This window comes from Aotus nancymaae, unplaced genomic scaffold (genome assembly GCF_030222135.1).
Source record: "Aotus nancymaae isolate 86718 unplaced genomic scaffold, 86718_ANA_hifiasm-v0.15.2.pri h1tg000022l_1, whole genome shotgun sequence".
Classification (NCBI taxonomy): Eukaryota; Metazoa; Chordata; class Mammalia; order Primates; family Aotidae; genus Aotus; species Aotus nancymaae.
Window position 1 is genome coordinate 30171425 of NW_026988435.1, and position 12624 is coordinate 30184048.

A 12624-nucleotide genomic window follows, 5' to 3' on the forward strand; every position below is an offset into this window, starting at 1 on the left:
ACAGGAAGAAATCAAGTGTTCTGAGCACAACAAACAATGGGTATGAAAGTGTGAATGTTCAGCTTGGTGGGAACACAGGCTTTGAGGAAGGCTTGGCTGAAGGGAAGTCTGGACTTTGTCAGGAGGCAAAGAATCTTGCACATGTTAAGTGATGAGGAAATATTGAAAATGTTAAGACAGAGGAAAGACATCATCTGCATTATTTTAGAAGTTTATCTGTGGTGAACGAGATGAGGATTGAAAATATAATAGGAAGCTGCCAAAAAAGGCAATTTGTTGCATTAATAACATAATACAGTTTTTGCCTCTTTTCTAGAAGTTCTCCTAGTTTTGTCTAACTTTGTCCTTTTAATCTATCAACAATTACTATTGATGCTACCTCTATAATATAGTCTGAATATATTCATTTTTCTTTATGCCTGTGCTATTTTCTGAGGAAGAGCCCCATTTCTCTTTCCCTTGCTCCCCTGAGATAATTCCAAGGTTATGTCTCTGCTTCTTTTCTTACCCCTCACAATCGGTTTACCACATGGCAACAAGTGGTCTTTCAAATAAAATAAAAATCAGATCATTCCATTCCCTTATTTAAAATTCCCATGGCTTTCTGCTATGCTTAGGAGTCACATCCAACCTCTGCCTTGTGGTCTGCCAGACTCTGTGTCATCTGACCTATGTCAATTTATTTCTTCCTCCTGCTATCCCAACACTTTGGGAGGCTGAGGTGGGTGGATTACCTGAGGTCAGGAGTTTGAAGTCAGCCTGGCCAACATGGTGAAAAACCCCCTCTCTACTAAAAATACAAAAACCAGCTGGGCGTGGTGGCGGGTGCCTATAATCCTAACTACTAGGGAGGCTGAGGCTTAAGAATCGCTTGAACTTGGGAGGTGGAGTTTTCTGCCACTCATTCATTCAGTTATGATGCTCCAGCCACACCAGTGTTCTTCTTGTTATTGGACCACTCCAAAATCTTTTCTGGCCTGAATGCTCTTCTCTTTCATCTCTGGAAATTTCAGGCTCTAGATCAAATGTCATCTTGTCAGAGAGGTCTTCGTGACCACTCAGTCTAATGTAGGTTGTCTAACCTCATCACACCATCTTGCCTGCAATACATTTTCCTGAGTATTTATTTACATGCTAAATGTGTCTACCCTCTTTCCTCCATTGCCTTTCCCACTCACTTTCACCCATGCAAAATCCATAGCAAGCAGGAAATCTTAACTAAATCATTCTCTGTTCTCTCCCTGGCACCAAAACCAGTGTCTAGCACTGTGCTGTCCAATGCAACAGCCACTAGCTACACGGGCTATTTAAATTTTAATTAAAATAAAAAAAAATAAAAATTTCATCCTTGAGTTTTAATAGCAAAATTTCAAGTGCTCAATAGCCACATGTGGTTACCATATTAGACAGTTAAATATCATTGCAGGAAAGTCTAGCATATAATAGACAATCAGTACATATTTAACAAATAGTTAAATGGGAAATGCAAAGTATTGTCACCTACCTCAACTTGACCTTATTCTAAGTGGCTACTTACTTTGCAAAAAACCTAACCAAAACTCTCTATCTTACTCATATGAGAGAGAGAGAGAGAGAGAGAGAGAGAGAGAGAGAGAGAGAGAAAGAGAGAGAAGAACACTCTCTAAGATTCTGGCTTAGTTATCTTTAAGATAGGGATATCCAACTGTTAGAGATAGAATGTGTGTGTCCCCCCAAAAAAAGTCATATAAGAAGCCCTAACCCCCAGTGTGATGATATTTGAAGGTAGGCTTTGGCAGGTAATTAGGTTTAGATGAGATCGTGAGGGTAGGGACCTCATGATTTGTGTCCTTACAAGAGGAGAAAGAGAGATCAAAGCCTGTGCTCTCTGTCTGCCATGTGAGTACACAATGAGTAGGCAGCCATCTGCAGGCCAGAAAGAGGGACCTCACCAGGAAGTGAATCTGCCAGCACCTTGATCTTGGACATCCAACCTCCAGAACTGTTAAAAATAAACATCTGTTGCTTCAGCCCACAGTCTATGGCATTTTGTTACAGCAGCGTGAATTGACTAAGAAATAAAAAAGTGTAAGATAAAAAACAGCACTACCATGCTGTTCTCATGGTAGTGAAAAAATCTCACAAGATCTGATGGTTTTATAAGGGGTTTCCCCATTGCCTTGGCTCTCATTCCCTCTTGTCTGCCACCATGTAAGATGTGGCTTTCACCTTCCACCATGATTGTGAGGCCTCCCCAGCTATGTGGAACTATAAGTCCTTTAAACCTCTTTTTCTTTGTAAATTATCCAGTCTTGGGTATGTCTTTACCAGCAGCATGAGAACAGAATAATACAGAGAGACATACTCTTTGGTCACCAGAAAGGAGGAAAAGAGAAGAAGAAATCTCTTTAGTTCCTGAGTAACCAAAGGAGAAATGAGAAAAAAAAAAAAGCAACCAGTTCTCCCCTCTGGAATAATAATCAAGAGTAGGGAAAATTAGAGTAGATGGGCATGTGGCCCAATTCCACCAACTGGAATTGGGACTATTTCCCTAAAAGAACAACATAAAAATTCGGAGTTCTGATAAATTTGTGGCTCACTGAATGAGCTTTTGTGAGACAGCTTCTTCACCACCAGAGATTACATGATTCCTATCAGAAAAATATGTTCTAAGGTCCAGGTTTACCATTAAAATATCTGCATATGTATAGGTATTTCATGTGTAGGTCAGGAGTTGCCAATACCTGCTATGTTTAAACATTTCATATGCTGAGAGTTGTTTTACATTTTGGTATTAGAGCTCGAACAATGTATGTGTATGTATATAGATATTTGTATTTCTTATTCTTTATTTTACTTCTCAAAATATATGTTTGCTCTGACATTAAATGCAATTCCATATCATTAAAAAGTGCTTACTCTCAACTTGAATCCACTAGGCTATCCAAATTTGCTACTCTTGAATTTAATCCAACAATTTCAAATATTGTTGGATTAAATTGCTTACATTGAATGTTTTGACCGCTCCAATCAAAGTTGATGTTGTGGAAAACAGGAAAATATATTTGGCCTGTATGTCTGAAATCCTAATTCTCTTTTCTCAGCAACAAACTGTACAAGACATTTAAAAACAAATTACCTTGTGGTAGAGAAATAAAGGCTTAGCCTTGTTTTAGGCAGTTTTGTTAAATTCAGATGCCTGGAAGCTGAACATGCTTGCTCATCAACCTGGAAGCCAACTTCAGTTGTGCCCTGCCCTTCTCACTCTCTCTCTGTAACTGATTTTTTAAAAAAATTTGTTAATTGAACATTTTTTGTGTAAACATGTAAAAGATCACTTACCAAACAACCATGTACCCATTATCAAGAATACACTGCCATGAGCATTTTGTCACTTTGCTCCACATATTTTGTTTTTTAAGAAAATAAATGACTACAGGTAAAGATGATGTTTATAATACTCCCCTCTAAAGTCTTATTTCCAGTGCCCTTGACTGAGAAGTGTCAATGTCATGCTCACTTTGTAAGAGAAATGCTGAAAGGAATCCATCTGTTCTCACGGAGCATGCATTGAAAGGTGAATTTGGAGCTAAGAGGCAATAAATGGATGACTGGAATGAGAGTTGTAGACCATTCCCTCCGTCATCCCCTTTTTGATGCCCTACATTAAATCCTCAGTATCATCTTCCAATTCATTAAATCTCTCTACAGATCTAATTCCATACAATAAAAAAGTTTCGGCCGGGCGCGGTGGCTCACGCCTGTAATCCCAGCACTTTGGGAGGCCGAGGCAGGTGGATCACGAGGTCAAGAGATCGAGACCATCTTGGTCAACATGGTGAAACCCCGTCTCTACTAAAAATACAAAAAATTAGCTGGGCGTGGTGGCGCGTGCCTGTAATCCCAGCTACTCAGGAGGCTGAGGCAGGAGAATTGCCTGAACCCAGGAAGCGGAGGTAGCGGTGAGCCGAGATCGCGCCATTGCACTCCAGCCTGGGTAACAAGAGCGAAACTCCGTCTCAAAAAAAAAAAAAAAAAAAAAAAGTTTCAGTGCCACTCTTAATTTTGACTTTCAATATTTCTAATTCCTTTTCCTCTTCTTCTTTCTTCTGTTCTTTTTTATCTTACACTTTTTTATTTCTGCCTATTTTTCTTCATTGCTCTTTCAAATTTTTTTCAATAAGTTTCTTCCTTTATATCTTTAAGAATATTAAAAAATATTAATTTAAATGAATATTCAATGGCTCTACTGTATTATTTTATTACAGTCATATCATCCTCTTGGATACATGGGTGAGCTCATCTCTGCCCCATAAAAGCTCAAAGATCCAAGCAGTGAGCCTGGTTCCAGCCCCCAACCATGAGGGTCCCCCACCTTGAGCACAGGACTTTGGAATTTAATTCCTGCTGCCCCTGCCCTTTCCCTTCCCCAGAGGCTTCAGCACTAACACCTTTAGATTTCTATTCCTATTTTTGGTCCATGGAGATGTTCATCTTATTTTTGATCCCTGTAACTTTTTAACTAAAAAGAGGTTATTCTTATATGTGTACAGGATATTTAATAAGCAAATTTATAGTACTAACTGTGTTAAATGGAAGTTTATCTGTTTTCTGAAAGGATGCACTTGTTAAATAATGGTATGCTGGGCTAACTGACCCCGCCCCCCGAATCCCTATAATCATTGCTTACGTATGAATCATTTTACTGTGCTGACTTTGTGGATGGTTCGAATTGAATGAAGAATTTTTTTTTAAGCTTGCTGAAAGTTAGTTACAGGCAGTTCCTAATTTACTGATGTGGATGGAGCCAGAGGCCATTATCCTTAGTAAATTAGCACAGGAACAATAAACCAAATACTGCATGTTCTCACTTATAAATAGGAGCTAAAGGATGAGAACACATAGACACAAAGACAGGAACAATGGATACTGGGGTCTTTTGGAGGGTGGAGGGGGTGACAAGGGAGAGATCACGAAAAATAACTAATGGGTACTAGGCTTATTACTTGGATGAGGAAATAATCTGTACAACAAACCCCCATGATACAAGTTTACCTGTGTAATAAACCTAAACGTGTACCCCTGCACTTAAAAGTTAAAAAAGGCTGGGCGTGGTGGCTCACGCCTGTAATCCCAGCACTTTGGGAGGCCGAGGTGGGTGGATTACCTGAGGTTAAGAGTTTGAAATCAGCCTGGCCAACATGGTGAAACCCCGTCTATACTAAAAATACAAAAACTAGCTGGGCGTGGTAGCAGGTGCCTACAATCCCAGCTACTAGGGAGGCTGAGGCTTGAGAATTGCTTGAACTTGGGAGGTGTAGTTTGCAGTGAGCCAAGATGGTGTCACTGTACTCCAGCCTGGGCGACAGAGCAAAACTCTGTCTCAAAAAAAAAAAAGTTTAAAACAATTAACTGTTTTACAAAAGTTCCATTTTAAACCTCTTACTAGTAAAGTAGAAGCTACTTGCATGTTAGGATTATGACAACCATTTGAATTATTTTATAAATATGATAATTCCAATAATATTTAAAACAACTGTTTCAAATGAAAAAGAAATGAATGAACTTTAATGCTGAATAAGGATTCCAGGAACACATATTTTTTCCACCTTTGTATCCTGCTATAAGATTCAGAAAATCCAAGTTCCAATCTCAAGTCAACCATTTATTAGCTAAGTGACTTTGTAAACACCGTGTAAGCCTCTTTACCTCTTTAACTTTTGGTTAAAAACTTTTTTTTTTTTAAATCTTAAAGTTGTATAATAATTTCTGCTGTACGTCAGGGTTTTAGATGCCAAAGGAAATAAGGATTGTGAAAGCATTTAAAAATTCAAGAACCCCTTAGGAGCATATCATGTGTCCTCCAAACACTGTGACCTTGTTAATTCTCAACACCTGCCTCAGAGAAGGCAAAAGCTACGTTAATCACTTACAATGAATCAGAAAATAAAGTTGACCCCAAAGGTGAAAAGGCTGTGGCCTTTTTGTCTTCCCAATTTGCAAGTGTGCTAACAACATGAGTGATCAGAAGTCGGGGGATGCTAGGCTATCCCACGTAACTCTGTTCTGCATGAGAAACACACATATAAAAGCATTTGGACATTTGGAACAAATTAGAGCTACAGCAAAGGCCAGAAATACTACCAGTTTCCCTCTTGTTTTCTCCTCAGGCCAAAATATTACCAGAATAAGTAGTCTCATCAATAAACTAGGGTTTGGAATTCGGAATTAACCAGGCATAATTTCTCAAGTATTATGGTCTCTTTTTTTAAAGGCATGAAGTTGTGTAAAATTGATACATTTTAATTATGTAAAATATAACCCAACTTACATAACCAAATAAGGTCAAATCACTTTTAATTTTGCTCATCGAATGCTGTACAAACCTCAAAGATTAGAAAGCCAACCAAGAAAAAAAAAACCTGCCAAATAGGTAGCATTTTATATTCTTTCTGAATTTAGAAATCTTTCATTATATGGACAATTACCGATTATTGAATAGATGTGTTTTCATCATCAAGTAAAAGTGGTTTATGCTGGCATGAATATACTCCATTTCACTGCTGCTTTTGCACATTTCTTTATTTTGCCTGAATATGGCCAGATGAATCATATATAAAGAAAGCTCAGCTCCTCCAGAACACTGCTATTGTATAAAGAGTACTGCTGCCAAATTCAAAGCTAAATTCAGGTTTGAGGCATCAGAATCTTTTATAGGTTCCAGGAGAATTTTTTTTTCAAATAATATAATAGATCTGAGGGTGTGTGCACCTGTTGGTTTTCTAGAACTATAATATTCTACAAAATCAGAGATAATGAAGGCTAAAGAATCGTTACCTTTTTAAAAAAGACAAAAGAATGAACTGTTTCATAAAAATAACATATAGAAATAAACTAAAGCAATTCTATAAATAAAAGTTAAAAGAAAAAAATCAGCAACACTGATGAGTAAAAAACCAGAGACATTCTGGCAGATATCTTGGTGCACAGTCAATCAAAAGCAGCAAATATCACTACAGAAAAACTATTTTCACAGAAGAGAAATAAAAATATTCATTGTATTCCAAAAATATTCTCATTTTTGTTAATAGCTAAGTGTCTGCTTTTAGTTCAAAAGGCTTACATTTTAAAGCTTTGATTTCTTTTAGAAGTTCCTATTAAATACTATTTTACAGACATTTCTTAATGCAACTGATATGATTTGGATGTGTGTCCCCTCCAAATCTCATGTTGAAATGTGACCCCCAGTGTTGCAGGTGGGCCTAGTGGGAGGTGTTTAGGTCACGGAGCACATCCCCCAGGAATGGCTTGGTGCCATTTTCACGATAAGGAGTGAGTTCTTGCTCTGGTAGTTCATGTGAGACCTGGTTGTTTAAAGGAGACTGGAGCCTTTGTGCTCTCTCTCTTTTGCCCCTTCTTTCACCATGTGATGTGCCTGCTTCTCATTTGCCTTTTGCCATGAGTGGAAGCTTCCTGAGGCCCTCACCAGAACCAGATGCCAGTGCTATGCTTCCTGTATAGCCTGTAGAACCATGAGCCAAAATAAATTTCTTTCCTTTATAAATTACCCAGCCTCAAGTCTTCACAGCAACACAAGAATGGACGAACACAGCAACTTTGTGAAGCACTTGAAATGGGGGAGAAAAATAAAGTCTAAGACTCAGTTCAATCTATTGGATGGTAGAATTATTTATATATTCAAAGAGGAGCAATTTCCTGATCAGAAATCAATTTGACCTACTGTTATGGGAGCTTGGTTACTGAATAAATGTGGCCATCAGAGAAGAAAACATGTAAGAGATGGAGGATCATTCAAATAAATCTTTTATAAGCTTTTTCAACAAAGATTTCTCTGGACCAGGTGGGCTAACACTACAAAACGTTGTTGGTTCAGTATGTTTCATGCAAACAGAGTCCATTATTAGAAGCAAACAAAGGGTCACAGGTGAGATTAAAATAATTATTGAGTTCTTCCTTGTGAAGGCACTTACACTGACACTTTACATATAGTACTTCTTTGTCACAACCATCCAGTAGATGTGTATTATCACTGTTTCCTAACATATAAAGAAAGTGAGAGTCAGAGGAGGTTAGTAACTTGCCTAAGGTCACTTAGTAAGTGGCATTTAGAGGTGGGAATTTGAATAGGAGTATGTCTAGCTCAAAGTCCATGCTATGTTTATCACATTAGATAATCTTACATATGTTTCTTTTGCATCTTTTTTAGAGTTTTAATAAATACAGAGTTTTAATAAATAATTGCATTTCCGATAAACTGGCTATAAGTCACCTTTTACAAACAGAGTCACATAGTATATATTGGAAGCACTCACTCACTCAGTGAATGCCATGCAATACATTTGTAAAGTAATTCATGAAGAAAACAGGTAACCACAATTTTATATAAATTTCAACTACAAATGATAACTCTTAGCTTTGCCTAAAATGGATTAAATCTATACAAAGTATGGTTTTACTGGATCCAGCAGCAGTCATTAGCATGGTTTGGGAATAAGCGCCCTCTTGCAGATTTGAAGGCTAGCTGAACCAGTAGCATAGTGCATATAAATGCGGATCCTGAAAGCTTAGGGGAGCACGGTTTGCAACAGCCAAGAATGATATCATCAGTCTCTATTTCATTTAATTAAAAATTATCAGCTGTACATAGTGCTATTTTTGACACAGGTCACTGTGGTTCAATGCTATTGGATTTTACCTTATTAAGCACTTAGCTGTTTGCTGGAATGATTGAGGGGCAGAGGTGTGTATTCAGAGAGGTTGCAGAGTTAGCCCTTAGACCTTTGGTAACAATGAACAGTTTATCTTCAAAAGCACCTTTCCTGAAAACTTTATGTTATGGCTATCCTTCCCATCTTTTCTAGTGACAATGATGAAATGTGTTGAAACACTGACAGATATCAACAGAAGTGCTGATATATGTTGACATACATAAGTGTTGGTAAGCAACTCTACAACTACAGTAAATAAGTAAACCATTCTTCTATCAGAGACTAGGGCAAACCTAAGCTATATGATTTGGGATATTACAGTGAAGCTTAGTTTTATCAGCCAATTTTGTTTGTATGTTCTGAAAGTCAACAGAGTTGAGAAACTACTTATGGAATTAAATCTGCTCAAGCAGCCTGAATGATTGTTTTGCCCATAATAACATTATTTTTTTAATAAAGAAATTTTACTGGCAACTAGAAGTTAAGGATCCTGTTATTTTGCCCATATTACAGGCAGCACATTTAAAAACTGTTCATGAAAAAGCATCAACTAGTGTATTATGGGTTCTCCGGAAAAAACAGAACCAATAGGAAGTATAAAGTTACATGTATATGTGCGTGTGTGTGTATATATATGTATGCCTGTATGTGTATATTTCTCTATATACACATATACATATGTGTATATATACATATAAACATGCATGTGTATGTACGTACACATACATACACAAACATATATGTTGAGCATCCTTAATCTTAAAATCTGTAATCCAAAATGTTCTGAAATTCAAAAATTTTGGGCACTGACATGACACCACAAGTAGACAATTCCACACCTGAACTCATGTGACAGGTTGCATTCAACACGCAGGTGTACAACACAGCTGACTCAGCACCCAGAAGGGGAAAAAGACCCTCTGAGCCTCCTTCAGCTGTGACGTAGCTTTTCCTTGCATGCCCAGATTCTTCCGCACAAGCATGTCCACAAAGGGTGCACACCAGATACGTCAATGGCAGGTTCTCCATGATGCCCCACGTGAAACCAAGACCTATGCCTGTCACTCACTGTTTATTTACTTATTTATTTTTTCTAATTCTCTGTTCTGTGGTGTAAAGATATTGTCAAAAATGTCAAAAAAAAAAACAAAACAAACTCCCGCAGACTTATCATTTGATTGAGTTTATGATTTAAAAAAAAGAGAAACAAAAACAAACAAAACCCCACAGACACCCCTATGGATAACAGTGATATGAAAAAGAAAAAAAAAAAACATTTAAGCTTATCTACAGCACAGAAAGTCAAGCTGTTGGAGAAACTGGACAATGGTGTAAGTGTGAAACGTCTTACAGAAGAGCACAGTGTTGGAATGACCAGCATATACAATTTGAAGAAACATAAGGAAAACGTTTGAAGTTCTGTGAAAAGTTAATTAAAAAATAGAAAATATTGCATAAGGCTGAAAATGAAAATCTCGATCATGTATTGAAAGAGTGAATCCATTAGCATCACGGTAAACACATGCCACTAAATTGTATGGTGATCATGAAACGAACAGGTCTATCATGATCTGAAAATTGAGGAAATTCAATATTCAACCAGCTGGCAGCATAAATTTAAGAAAAGACATAGCATTACATTTTAAAAGATCTGTGGTGATAAAACAGCTGCTGATTATGAAGCAGCAGAGAAATTCATTGACAAGTTTGCCAAGGTCATCACTGATAAAAATCTGACACTAGGACAAGTCTGTAACAATGATGCAACATCACTGTTTCAGTGTTAATGGCCCAGAAAGACACTGACTACAGCCAATCATACAGCTCCTACAGTAATTAAGGATGCCAAAGAGAATAACTGTGCCAAGCTGTGCTAATGCAGCAGGCATGCATAAGTGTACATTTGCTGTGATACACAAAAGCTTGCATCCTCCTTATTTTCAAGGAGTAATTTTTTATACCAGTCCATTATTATACTAACAAAAACACTTGGATCACCAGGGACGTCTCTTCTGATTGGTTTCACAAATATTTTGTATCAGTGGCTTGTGCTCACCACAGGGAAGCTGGATTGAATGACTACTGCAAGATTGTGTTATTCCTTGACAGCTGTTCTGCTCATCCTGCAGCTGAAATTCCCATAAAAATAAATAGGGGAGGGACAGCAGGGGGTGGGGAGTTGGGGAGAGATAGCATGGGGAGAAATGCAGCAAACCACACTGCCACGTGTGTACCTATGCAACAATCTTGCATGTTCTTCACATGTACCCCAATACCTAAAATGCAATTAAAAAAAAGAAAAAAAAATGTCTATCTGATGTACTTTCCCCTAAATATGACTCACACGGTTTTGAATCTGTGTCCCCACCCAAATCTCCTATCAAACTATAATCCCCACATGTTGAAGGAGGAGCCTGGTGGGAGAGAATTGAATCACTGCACTTCCTTCTTGCTGTTATCATGATAGAGTTCTCATGAGATCTGGTTGTTTAAAAGTTGCAGCATTTCTCCCTTCACTCTCTCTCTCTTGCTCCAACATGTGAAGTCATGCTTGCTTCTCCTCCACCTTCCACCATGATTGTAAATTTCCTGAGTCCTCCCCAGCTGTGCTTCCTGTACAGCCTGTGGAAGTCTGAGTCTGAGTCAATTAAACCTCTTTTCTTTTTTTCTATCAGGCTGAAGAGTGGAGTGAATTCTGAGCTACCTCCATGGGATGATGTTTGTACCTTACTCATGCAGTGAAAATCAGTGAGTTTGTATGTTTTCTTTGCCACTTAAGCTCTAATTTGCCAGAGAAGCATGAGAAAGAAGTCTATTTGTCTGTTCTCACACTGATATACAGAACAACCTGTGATGGGGTAGTTTATAAAGAAAAGAGGTTTAATTGACTCACAGTTCTGCAGGCCATACAAGAAACATGGCTGGGAGGCCTCAAGAAATGTATAACCATGGTGAAAGGTGAAGGGGAAGCAAGCACGTCTTCACATAGCAGCAGGAGAGAGAGTGATGGTGGAGCTGCTACACACTTTTAAACAACCAGATCTCATGAGAATCTATTACAAGAACAGCAAGGGCAAAGTCCACCCCCATGATTCAATCGCTTCCCACCTTCCTGACATGTGGGGATTACAATTTAACATGAGATTTGGGTGGGGACACAGAGCCAAACCATATCAAGAGGGTAGAAATAACCTACTGTTGAAAGCTACACAGGCACTAAGCCCTGCTTTTCCATGAGATGCCTTATTATACCTTTAATGAATGAGTATGTCTGTAGTCTGTGTGATTTAAAAAATAGTGTATCAAAAGGAGGTGATGGCAAATTATAACATTTCAAAATCAGGTAAGGCAGGAACATAAGACTTTTTTTTGGAAGGTCTACGAAAGTCACCTAAGTACATTTTAAACACTATTTCCTCCATTCTTCAGAGGTTTTCATTTCAGGAATGCATAACCAGAGTCATCCTAATGTGATTATAAAGAGCCTGAAGCTTTGCTTTTAAAATTCAATACTTAGGTAGAAAGAAAATGGTAACTTTTTCCCTTTGATTTTTATGCACTATTTTTATAACACTAGCAGCCCTGAGACACCAAATTGGAAATGTCTATGCATCTTGATGTTACCTGGGCACCACTGCATCACAGTCCTTTAACTGGGTCGGTTTTCATCTGTTCCTTGATCTGCATTCTCCTCCACTAAACGATATCATTTCTATATGCTTTAGAGTTATTCTTAGTTTTCTGGATGCTACATTTACTTGTTCATTGATTCAATAAATATTACCTACTGTGTGCCAGGCCCAGATAGAGATCCTGCACTCATGGAAATTCTGGTCAAAAAGGCCAAGAAATACTGATATGTTCTGTGATGGAAAGGCATTAAGTGGACGACAATAAGGTAAGGAATTTTACCTTG

General features: G+C 38.0%; 1 protein-coding gene and 1 long non-coding RNA gene across 2 annotated transcripts in view; one reads left to right on the forward strand and one right to left on the reverse strand.

Moving 5' to 3' along the window:
- CYYR1 (cysteine and tyrosine rich 1) overlaps positions 1–12624 on the reverse strand; it is a 108342-nt gene that overhangs the window by 58947 nt on the left and 36771 nt on the right.
- The window catches only part of LOC135276389 (uncharacterized), a 248628-nt gene continuing 247401 nt past the window's right edge, over positions 11398–12624 (forward strand). The window contains exons 1-2 of the long non-coding RNA XR_010343925.1: positions 11398–11456; positions 12507–12606. This is a non-coding gene — a long non-coding RNA (uncharacterized LOC135276389). The remainder of the gene's footprint in view (positions 11457–12506; positions 12607–12624) is intronic.